The sequence below is a fragment of the Sciurus carolinensis genome, chromosome 3, assembly GCF_902686445.1.
Source record: "Sciurus carolinensis chromosome 3, mSciCar1.2, whole genome shotgun sequence".
In the NCBI taxonomy this organism is placed as follows: domain Eukaryota; kingdom Metazoa; phylum Chordata; class Mammalia; order Rodentia; family Sciuridae; genus Sciurus; species Sciurus carolinensis.
Window position 1 is genome coordinate 59,346,230 of NC_062215.1, and position 9,879 is coordinate 59,356,108.

General features: G+C 37.9%; 1 pseudogene; it reads left to right on the top strand.

The window, feature by feature from the left end:
- The first annotated feature begins 205 nt into the window (after positions 1-205).
- LOC124981196 (olfactory receptor 1E5-like) lies at positions 206-6,446 on the top strand (annotated as a pseudogene).
- The last annotated feature ends 3,433 nt before the right edge of the window (positions 6,447-9,879 follow it).

Sequence of the window (9,879 nt, forward strand, 5' to 3'; positions counted from 1 at the left end):
AGATATTGTCCTCCAGACAGAGTGGCCCTAGCAAGGTTAACCCAGTCTTGAGGTACTAGGTTTAAGGAAGACATAGTTTCTACCAGAGCAAGAGTGAACGCTGCTTGTGGACCATATGTACTTACTGCCTCCTTTAGTTGTTTAACTATTTTAAAATCTAAAGGTCGATGATATCTTTGATTTTGAGCATCCTCAAAAACTGGATATGCGGCAGAGCCAAGATGACTCCACGCAGTGCGTGCCTCACAGGGTAGTGTTTTAGGAGGAGCTGGAGGCGCCGAGGGAGCTACAGGCGCTAGGGAAAGCTCTTTACTTATGTTTAATTTTTGTACTTGTTTTTCTAGTTCCCCTCCAGAAAGTTCCCCTTCCGAGTCAGTTCCTGTTTCTGAAATCTGAGAGCAACACGATCGTTCCTCTTTTATTTCTTCCAAAACCTGACTGCCCTCAGTCAGAGGCTTCACAAAAGAGTGTTTTTTAGTTTCCAAACAACTTTTAACAAGGGACCAGATGGCCATGGTACCCACAGGCAGAGGCTTTTGTTTATCCGCTATGCGGAGGTCCTCCCCTAAATGTTCCCACTGTGGAATATTTAACAGCCCCTCATTTAAAAACCAGGGAGAAACTTTTTCTATAGTATCAAGAAACGTCCTGGCTGTCTTTGCCTTTAACGGAGTCCCATTTTTCTTTAACAATTCTCTCAGTGGCTGTTGCATCTTAACTTTGGACATTTCAGACCCCATAATTAATTTGCTGCGATCACTTTTTGTATACCAGTTTCAGTTCACTGGACCGCCTTCCGCTTGGTCCGGGTGTAGCCGCCTTTCGCGTGCTACTTTCACTTTAATACTTTTAAGGTGGACTGCTTTTCGCTTAGTCCAGGGTGTAGCCGCCTTTCGCGTGCTACTTTCACTTTAATACTTTTAAGGTGGACCGCTTTTCGCTTAGTCCAGGGTGTAGTCGCCTTTCGCGTGCTACTTTCACTTTAATACTTTTAAGGTGGACCGCTTTTCGCTTGTCCTTCTGTTTATTACCTTTTTATCCCTTTTTTAATTATGGACCGCCTTTTGTGTGCCCCTCTGGTTAGTACTTTCTAATATTTATTTCTTTTTCTTTTTGGTGGACCGCCTTTCGCGTGTCCCATTAAGTCGCTCAACCGCGAACGTCGAGGCTGCCTCCCTTTGATCCCTTTATATCTTTTTAATTATGATTTACTTACTTGTTCCCGGGTTTCGGCACCACTTGTTGCATTCCCTACCCACAGAGAAACATGACACCTGGTTGAAGTTTCAATGCTTTATTGCGCGCTGTCCTTCTGCTTCTATTGTTTCTTTTTCTTATCCTATTTCTCCCCCCAGCAGGGAAGTTACAGACCTTATATAGGTAAAACCACCAATCAAAGGAGAGCACACGAGGGAAAAGCGTGGACAGATACAGAGAGCCAAGCAGGGCATACCGAGATCATGCGTTGTGCATGAGACCAGAGAACCAGTCATAAAGACTTCCTTAAAATGATGTCAGATGTTTGTGCAAAAGTTAACTGCTCTGGCTCACTGCCAGGCACCATCTTAGCCACACCTAGGGCCAGGGGTCCCGGGTACCCTGACACTGATGCAGTCACTCCTAGACCAAGCGACCCGCCGTGCTCCTCCTCTTCCTCCAGGCAACCCACCGGTGTTCAAAAGCGGTCGCTCTGAGTTCAAACAACTCGCCTCACAGCTCCTCCTCTGGCAACTTCCTGTGGCTCTGATGCAGTCACTCCTAGACCAAGTGACCCGCCATGCTCCTCCTTTCTCTCCGGGCAGCCCCCCGGTGTTCCGAAGTGGTCGTTCTGAGTCCAAACAGCTCGCCACGCAGCTCCTCCTCAGGCAGCCGCCTGGAGCCCCAGTGGTTGCTCCGAGTCCAAGCGCTGTGCTGAGCGGCATCCTCTACGATGATCCCAGTTGTCCGTGTTTACCTCTCCAGTGGGGGGAGAGGCGTCTCGCCTAGCAACTCTACTTCACAAAGTTCCCTGTGTTCCGGGGCTACCGCCCCATCCAGGATGGCTCCCCAATGGGAGAGACTCACCCGGCGGCTTTGAGTTGGTCCCAAGTCTCTCACTATCTCCTCTTTTGAATCTAGCATCCTGGAGCAACGTGAAATGCAGCCGCCCTCTAGTTTGCCATCTTGAAAAACCCTCATTTTTTCTTATTCCTGTAATTTCTTTATATTTTCATGTGTTTTAATCATAGAAGTCTGATTCTTGTTAAATTCATTTCTTCCTCTCCTAGAGACTGTGGCAGCAAGGTGGGGCATACTGACAGATTCTGCCATCCTTGCAGTGTTTCTGAAACATGAGTTTCAGGGTGGTAGTGTACTCAAAGATGGCTGCCTGTTTTTCATAGGAAAAACCATAAACTCTTAAACTCCTAAGATACATTGGGACATTCACACTGTTTTCCCAGATGATCTTCATGGTTTCTGCAGGCATTCACCTTCACCTCCTGAAATGTAGGCTCCTGCCACAAAGGTTTCCTGCCCCTTCCCTACACAGGCAATGAGACAGCATCCATCCTGATCTGCTCAGCATCTTCACTTTCACACAAAGGATGGCCAGGTGTGAACAGAGGCTGTCAACAATCATCACTACAGGACTCTGGGAGAATTTGTCTCTGAGAGGTCCCACCTAATTATTTTGCCTTTAAATAGTTCCCCCAGCATTGGCATTTTCTGGGATGCAGAGATCCTCAGACTCAATGCATGCAAAAGGCTAAGAATGAGGAGGGATGGTGCAGTTAGGTGAAGATTCCAGAGGTCATTACTTCCTGGGTCTTTAATGAATAAATGGGAGAAGGATGTTGGGTCAGGGCCCTGGGTTCTCCCTCAACCATCCTGGATGAGTTGTCAGGAGGGTGAATGAGTTCTTGTTTGTCTTTCCAACATGATTGTCTTGGCTTCCCAGGTTTTATGATGTTCTGCAGAATGATTTCTGGTTTAAGTTTCCTCTTTTCCATCTTTTTTCCTCCAAAGACTTTCCCACATGGCTTAAATATATTGATTAGTATTCACCATTATAATATTTTTAATGAAACAGTGTTTATTACCATAATTTATTGTGCCCTATAATATCAATGAATCTATCAGTTCAAAATAGTAACAGGTCTTTGAGTTTGGTTTGAGTATTTTAATTTTTAATTTCCTTTTTCTCCTCCTCCTCCTCCTTCTGTGTAGTACCTTCAGAGATTTTGAAATCATTTCACAACCCTCTCTTAGAGATTATAATTCAATTTATCTGAAGGTCATTTATATGTATTTTGATGGCAATATATGTACTTGCTACTTAGATTCAGTGTATTGACCACAGTACTGCCATCATTTGGGTATTCATTTAAAATGTGGCAGTTGAGCTCCAGAATGAGTGTTTTAACAGAATACCCAGGTGATTTTTGTGAATATTAAATTTTATAAACACTGCCATTGGTGACTCTTATGTGCAGCTCACAATGAGAATTATTGATTTTATCACAGGAGAGGATAAGGGTTCATTGTGTCAGCAGTGCCAATAGTAGATGATGTTTCCAGTTCCCTCCATATACTCCTGACACAAGAGATCACTCTACTCATTCAGAAGTGGCATAGCATTCTGGGAAATGGGGTGCACAATTTTCTGTGCAATGAACATGACTTGAAAGACTGCTTCAGTAGTCCCAGTGAGATGAAATGCCATTGTGGATGAGGAACATGGTCTTGCGATAAGGAGTGGATGAAGTAGCAGGAGCATAATGTGTAGAATATACATGACGTGGTAGGCCAGAGTTAATGGTAAGAGGAAAGAATGAATGAAACAGTTCATAGACTTGTGATCTAATGCTGAATTCCTGTTTTGAAATATGAGTGAATAGATGAGGAAAAGTAACAGAGTTCATGCAATCTGATAAGTTTCATTAGGAGCCTATTGAGCTTAGGGTGCCTATGATATACACATATATTGAAGGGAAGATAATTTTTATGGAGTATAGAGATTTATAGGCTACAGAGACATCTATACCTGAGTTTTATTTACTGATTTATATTTTTATTTATTATTTTTGTGGTGCTGGGGAATGCATTATGGCTCTGTGCATGTTCAATGAGCAGTCTATCACTATCTACATCCCCATCTTCCACATTTGAGTTTTAAATGATAACATAAGTCATTGGAGTGTATCAGGTTTAATAGAAAAGTTACATGTACAGATACGATAGGATAGGGTACAGAAAAATGCATTAAGAACACCAACATACAAGATACCAATAGAACAAGAGCTAATTATGTTTCCCTAGGATTACCAGCCAGGCAAGTATGGAAAAAATAATGCATTTTGTCTCAGAAACAATTAGGTAAGTGTTTAGGAAAAGATGGAATATTCAAAAATGTTACAAAGAAGTTAAGAAAAAGTCATTAATGGCATAGAAATGATAAAGAATGGATTTTAAAGATAGAAATTATTATAATGAGGGTGGGATCAGTTAGTGTAGAATGATTACCAAATTATGTATGAGAGAAAAATGTTCATGTATTTGAGTTGCTAAGGGATTCAACTCTTTTTTTCTTAAAGATACTGGAGACAGAACATCATAGGAAGGTACCAAACCCTCATCTCAGAGTTCCTTCTCCTGGACGTTCCTATCTAGCCAGAACACCAGAACCTGTTCTATGCCTTATTCTGGATCATGCATCTTACCACTGTCCTGGGGAAACTCCTCATCATCACTTAGCAATTTGTCTTGCTCTGACCTCTACTTTTCTTCTGTGACCATTCGTAAACTCTTGAAAAACATCCTAAGTCAAGACCCATTCATTCCCTATGCAGACTGCCTGACCCAAATGTAATTCATTCTGTGTTTTTGGAGACCTGGAGAGTTTCCTTCAGCAGCCTTGGCCTATGACCATTATGTGCCCATCTACTTCCCCATGCACTACACCACCATCATAAGCCCCAAGCTGTATCATTCCCTGTTGGTGCTGTCCTGGTTTATGACCATGTTTCATGCCTTTCTGCTCACTCTGCTCGTGAACAGATTGTCTTTCTGTTTGGACAATGTGCTCCCACACTTTTTCTGTAAAATATCTGCTTTACTGAAGCTGGCCTTCTTCAACATTCATGTTAATGAGTTGGTGATATTTGTCATGGGAGGAATCATTATCACCCATTCCTACACATCCTTGTGTCCTATGTATAAATTTTCTCCTCCATCCTCAAGTTTCCTTCTTGTGACATCTGAAAGATCTCTCCAACTGTGGCTCCCACCTCTCTGTGGTATCACTGTTTTATGGAATAATTATTGGTTTCTATGTATGCCCATTGGCTAATATTTCTACTGTGAAAGATACTGTCATGACTCTGATGTACACCATGGTGACTACCATGCTGAACCCCTTCATCTACAGCCTGAGGAACATAGACATGAAGGGGGCCCTGAGAAGATTCTTGTCAGAAGACAATTATATTCTTTGTATTATGGTAACCTTTGCAATACGCACACAGTTTTGTCCAGTATAAATATTGTGATGGACATTTGAATATTATTGTGACCTTCCTTCCCACCATATTTTTTTCTGTTCACATAAAATATCATATAATTTCCCAACAATAAAAAGCTGAAGTGGAGATGGGTAGTTGATGTAAAGGGTGTTCTCAGTAACCTGCTGGGAAGGTTTCCTGTTTGTTATTACTAGCTGACCCTGAAGGCATAATTTAAATCTTTTAATTGAAATTTCTATCGGAAGCTGTTAAATCACAAATTTATCACATATTCCTCTTTTTTTAAATATAACTTTTTTAAGTGATCTTCTGCTCTCCCAGGTCAATGCCAAGATTCAAACAACGCAGGTCAACACTTGGTCTTCTAAACCAAGACATTCCTGAACCGAATGTATTCACACTTATCTCTTTAAGAAAGTGTTCACATCATTTTCCTGAACTTTATTGCTTCTTCTTTCTTTCCATGTCTACATTATTCTTTATGACCAAATCTTTACTTTTTACTTAAAATGGATTTTCCATTTACTTTCTTATAGCAGTTTAGTTTGTATTTGTTGGAAACTAAGTCCTCTTGGGACTCTAAGTGTTGTTTCCTCAAGCATGGTCAAGGAGGCCAGTGTCTGCTTTTAATCTCACTCTTTTATGATTCCCTATCCTTTATGGTTTTTTGAGTTATCAATAACCTTTACATCAATGATCTTATTTAACTCCTGTGATGATTCCATAAAGGAAAGGGGAACTTAATATCATGTCAAAGGTTGAAGAATGTGGAATTTGAATATACCAGTGCTCCGCTGTCAGTACTAAACCTGTTTAAAACTGCAGACCATGTGATTGTGGGGGTGCTTCTCACATCTTCCCACCTCAGAAATAGAATGTGCAGACTCACATTTTTCAATGTAAGCGGTATGTGTCATTCTCTAGGTTTTTATCATTGGCTCATGAGTTTCCTTGTCCCCTGTAAGTGATGACAGTAAACTCGGTCATTTCAACTTCTCTTAAATGGCACTGATTTCCACATCTCTGCAGCACACTTTCTCCACATCAAAACACATTAGGTTTTATCTTCGTTTTTCAATGAACATCTTCACTTGATGATTTCTGACTCACACAATTTTGAACTCTGTTATGTACCCGCATGTGGTCTTTGTCCTACATTCTGTTTGATTTACAAATTCCATGCAGTTACCCAGAAACAAAATGAAATATTGACACACACTGTTATATAAATATACCTTGAATGGGGAACAAAACTGACCAGATTGTGTTATACACTCATAACAATGAATCTCACTATTATATATAATTAAAATACACCTTTAAAATAAGTCAGAAAACATACATCTACCTTGAAACAGTATGCTAATTGAAATAAGGCAGTTGTAAAAACCATATGTTGTATAATTCTATTGATATGAAATATTAACTGTAGGAAAATCATAGAGATAAACTTTGGTTGACAATTCCTGAGCAGTAGTACATCTGAGCAATGACCAGCATTATTAATGGGCATAGACATACCACTGAGGTAATGGTTAGGTTCTAAAATCATGGAGTTTGCATCATTTCAGGAAAGTACACAAAATAACTATTTACTTATACACTTTAAGTAACTAAATGAAAGGGTATGTACAGCATATGTTAAAAATCTGTGAGTAATGTCTTTATAGTTCAGAATATTTATATATAGTTTGTATATCAATTATTTTTGCATTAATGTTAAATTTCTGGATCTAATAATGATACAGTGATAGTGTACAAGATTGCTCTCGTTCATAGGAGATTCTGAAAGTTGGACTATTTAGTGGTGTCTTTGTGTCAAAAATTATCAGCAATTGAAAAAAGGATAAGAGATATGGACAAAATGAGAGAGAGAGGGACAGAAAAATAATAAATTGAGGCAAAGAGATAGATAGACATATTCTATGAACAAATAAATATGGCCTGATTTGAGGAATTCATAGAGTATTAGAAATAAAACTAATCTGACATTGAACTAGTAACCTTTGATTTGAATATCATAGGTTTAAATTCTGTCATACATCTCATGTCATCAGTGATAATATTTATAAAAACATAATATTTTTAAATCTGTTTTTCACTTGGGTTAATAAAAAGATATTTATTGTCTTAGTTTTTATCAGTTGGGGTGTAAAAATTTAAAACCTGCAAAAATTATTGGTCTAGAAATTGCTCTTGAAATAAAGGAAGATATAGATTTTCAAACATAGTTTGAAGTGACTGAACTTGAGGTTTGGAGGAATAACTCTATAAGCATCAAGAGAGATGTTATATGAGAGGGGTGGAGGAAATATGGAGTAGAAAACCTTAAAGGTTATTCCACAGGTGATTTGGAAAATGAGATCTCTGTGCCAAAACATATTCACAAAATTACTTATCTAGTTACTTTGCCTTTTATGAGTAAACACATATATAAAAGAACTATCTAAAATATGTAAAAATATAATAAATATAGAATACATGAACCATTTCTTTTTTAAATGGAGTAGATTCAATCTACCAAGAAGATAATCAAAATAAAAACTAGGAATTCAAAAGTCATAAAATTACAAGAATGGTAGGAAGAATACTATTTAACATGAATAATAATGTAAAAGTATGGTATTTCAAGAAATGCATGTATAACAAAGTTGAATTTTAAGGTTAAAAGCAGTAAAGACCAAAATATGTTGTAGATGAAGGTGGTCTCGTAGAATAGAAATTGAGTAGCAGAAATAATTTCTAATATTCTTTAACAGTAGGGTGACTATTGATGAAAACAATTGTATATTTTTAGATGGCCAGTACAGCAAATATTGAATGTTCCCAACACAAAGAAATGATAAATATTTGAGGTGAAGGATATGTCAATTATCCTGATCTGTTCATTGCACTGTCAATACATGTACTGAAACATCACACTGCCATGTACTCCATATGTGTGCACAATGATCATGCAACAATTTAAAGATCTTTGTGGGCAAGGTCAAGTTAGAAAAGACAATGTACATATGAGAAATCATTGGAAAAAATAATGTGAATGCTGAGAACTTTTGGTTGGGGTAAGTAAATAGGTGACACATTGATCAATGGAAAAAAAACAGTCTCAATTGACTTTAGAAAGGGTACCTGGCCACTTCTGTGGAGGAATGAAAACCGAATTTGTCACTGATTGCACATTACAAAGTCTTATATATAGAAGACTCCAAAAACTGCAGCCAAAAAAAGCCCTATTAGAACTAGTAAATAAATTCAGCAAGTTGCAGGATACAGAATCATCGCACGAACATCAGTAGCATTGTTGCATGCAAATAGTGTATTATATGAAGTAGAAATTAAAACAACACCATTTGTAATAGCTTTAAAAGTTTAAGAAAAATGTGAATAAATATAACCCAAAATGTGAAATATTTCTATTATGAAAATTATAAAACATTGATAAAATAAATTGAAGAGAACACAAAAAAGTGTGATGGCATCCCATGTTCATGTATTGGAATAATTGATATTGTTTAAATGTCCATCCTGCCTGAAGAGGTCTATAGATTTAGTGCAATCACTATCAAAATATCAATGATATTCTTCCCATAACTAGAAAAAACAATTTGAGGATTCATATGAAAACAAGAAACCCTGAATAGTTAAATCCTTCCTGAACAAAAAGAAAAAAAGCAGGAGGCATTTCATGGCCAAGAAAGTTGTAATCAAAACAATATGGGATTGGCATAAAAACACACATAATCCAACCATAAAAAGAGAGCCTGGAAACAAAGTCATGCATCTTCAACCAACTGATTTTTTTTTACAGTGCTAAGAAAACATTGCAGCAAGGACAGTACTTTCAAAAACCATGCAGAGAACATTGGATATCCACCTGCAGTAAAATAAAACTAGATCTCTATCTCTCACCTCTATCTTGTACCACTCTAGTTAATGAAAATCAACTCAAAACACATTAATAACTTGAAAAATAAAACACGAAGAGAGACAACAGAGAGAACATGCTTTAGAACATTGGGATGGGTGAGGAATTTTTGCACAAGAATCCAAAAGCACAGAAAATAAAAGCAAAAATAGGCAAATGCAATCACTTCAAATAAAAAAAATTCTGCACTTCAAACAGAACAATAAAGAGGTAAGAGACAGTCAACATAATGGGAGAAAATATTTGCAAAGTATACTTCTGATAATATCTTTTTATACAGAATATGTAAGCAACTCAAAAACTTTATTAGCAAAAAACCAAAAACCTGACTGATCAATGGGCAATAGAGCTAAACAGACATTGCTCAAAAGAAGACATACCAAAGGTCAAAGGTGAATGTAAACATGCTCAACATCACCAATCCCCAAGAGACTGCAAATCAAAAGCAGAATT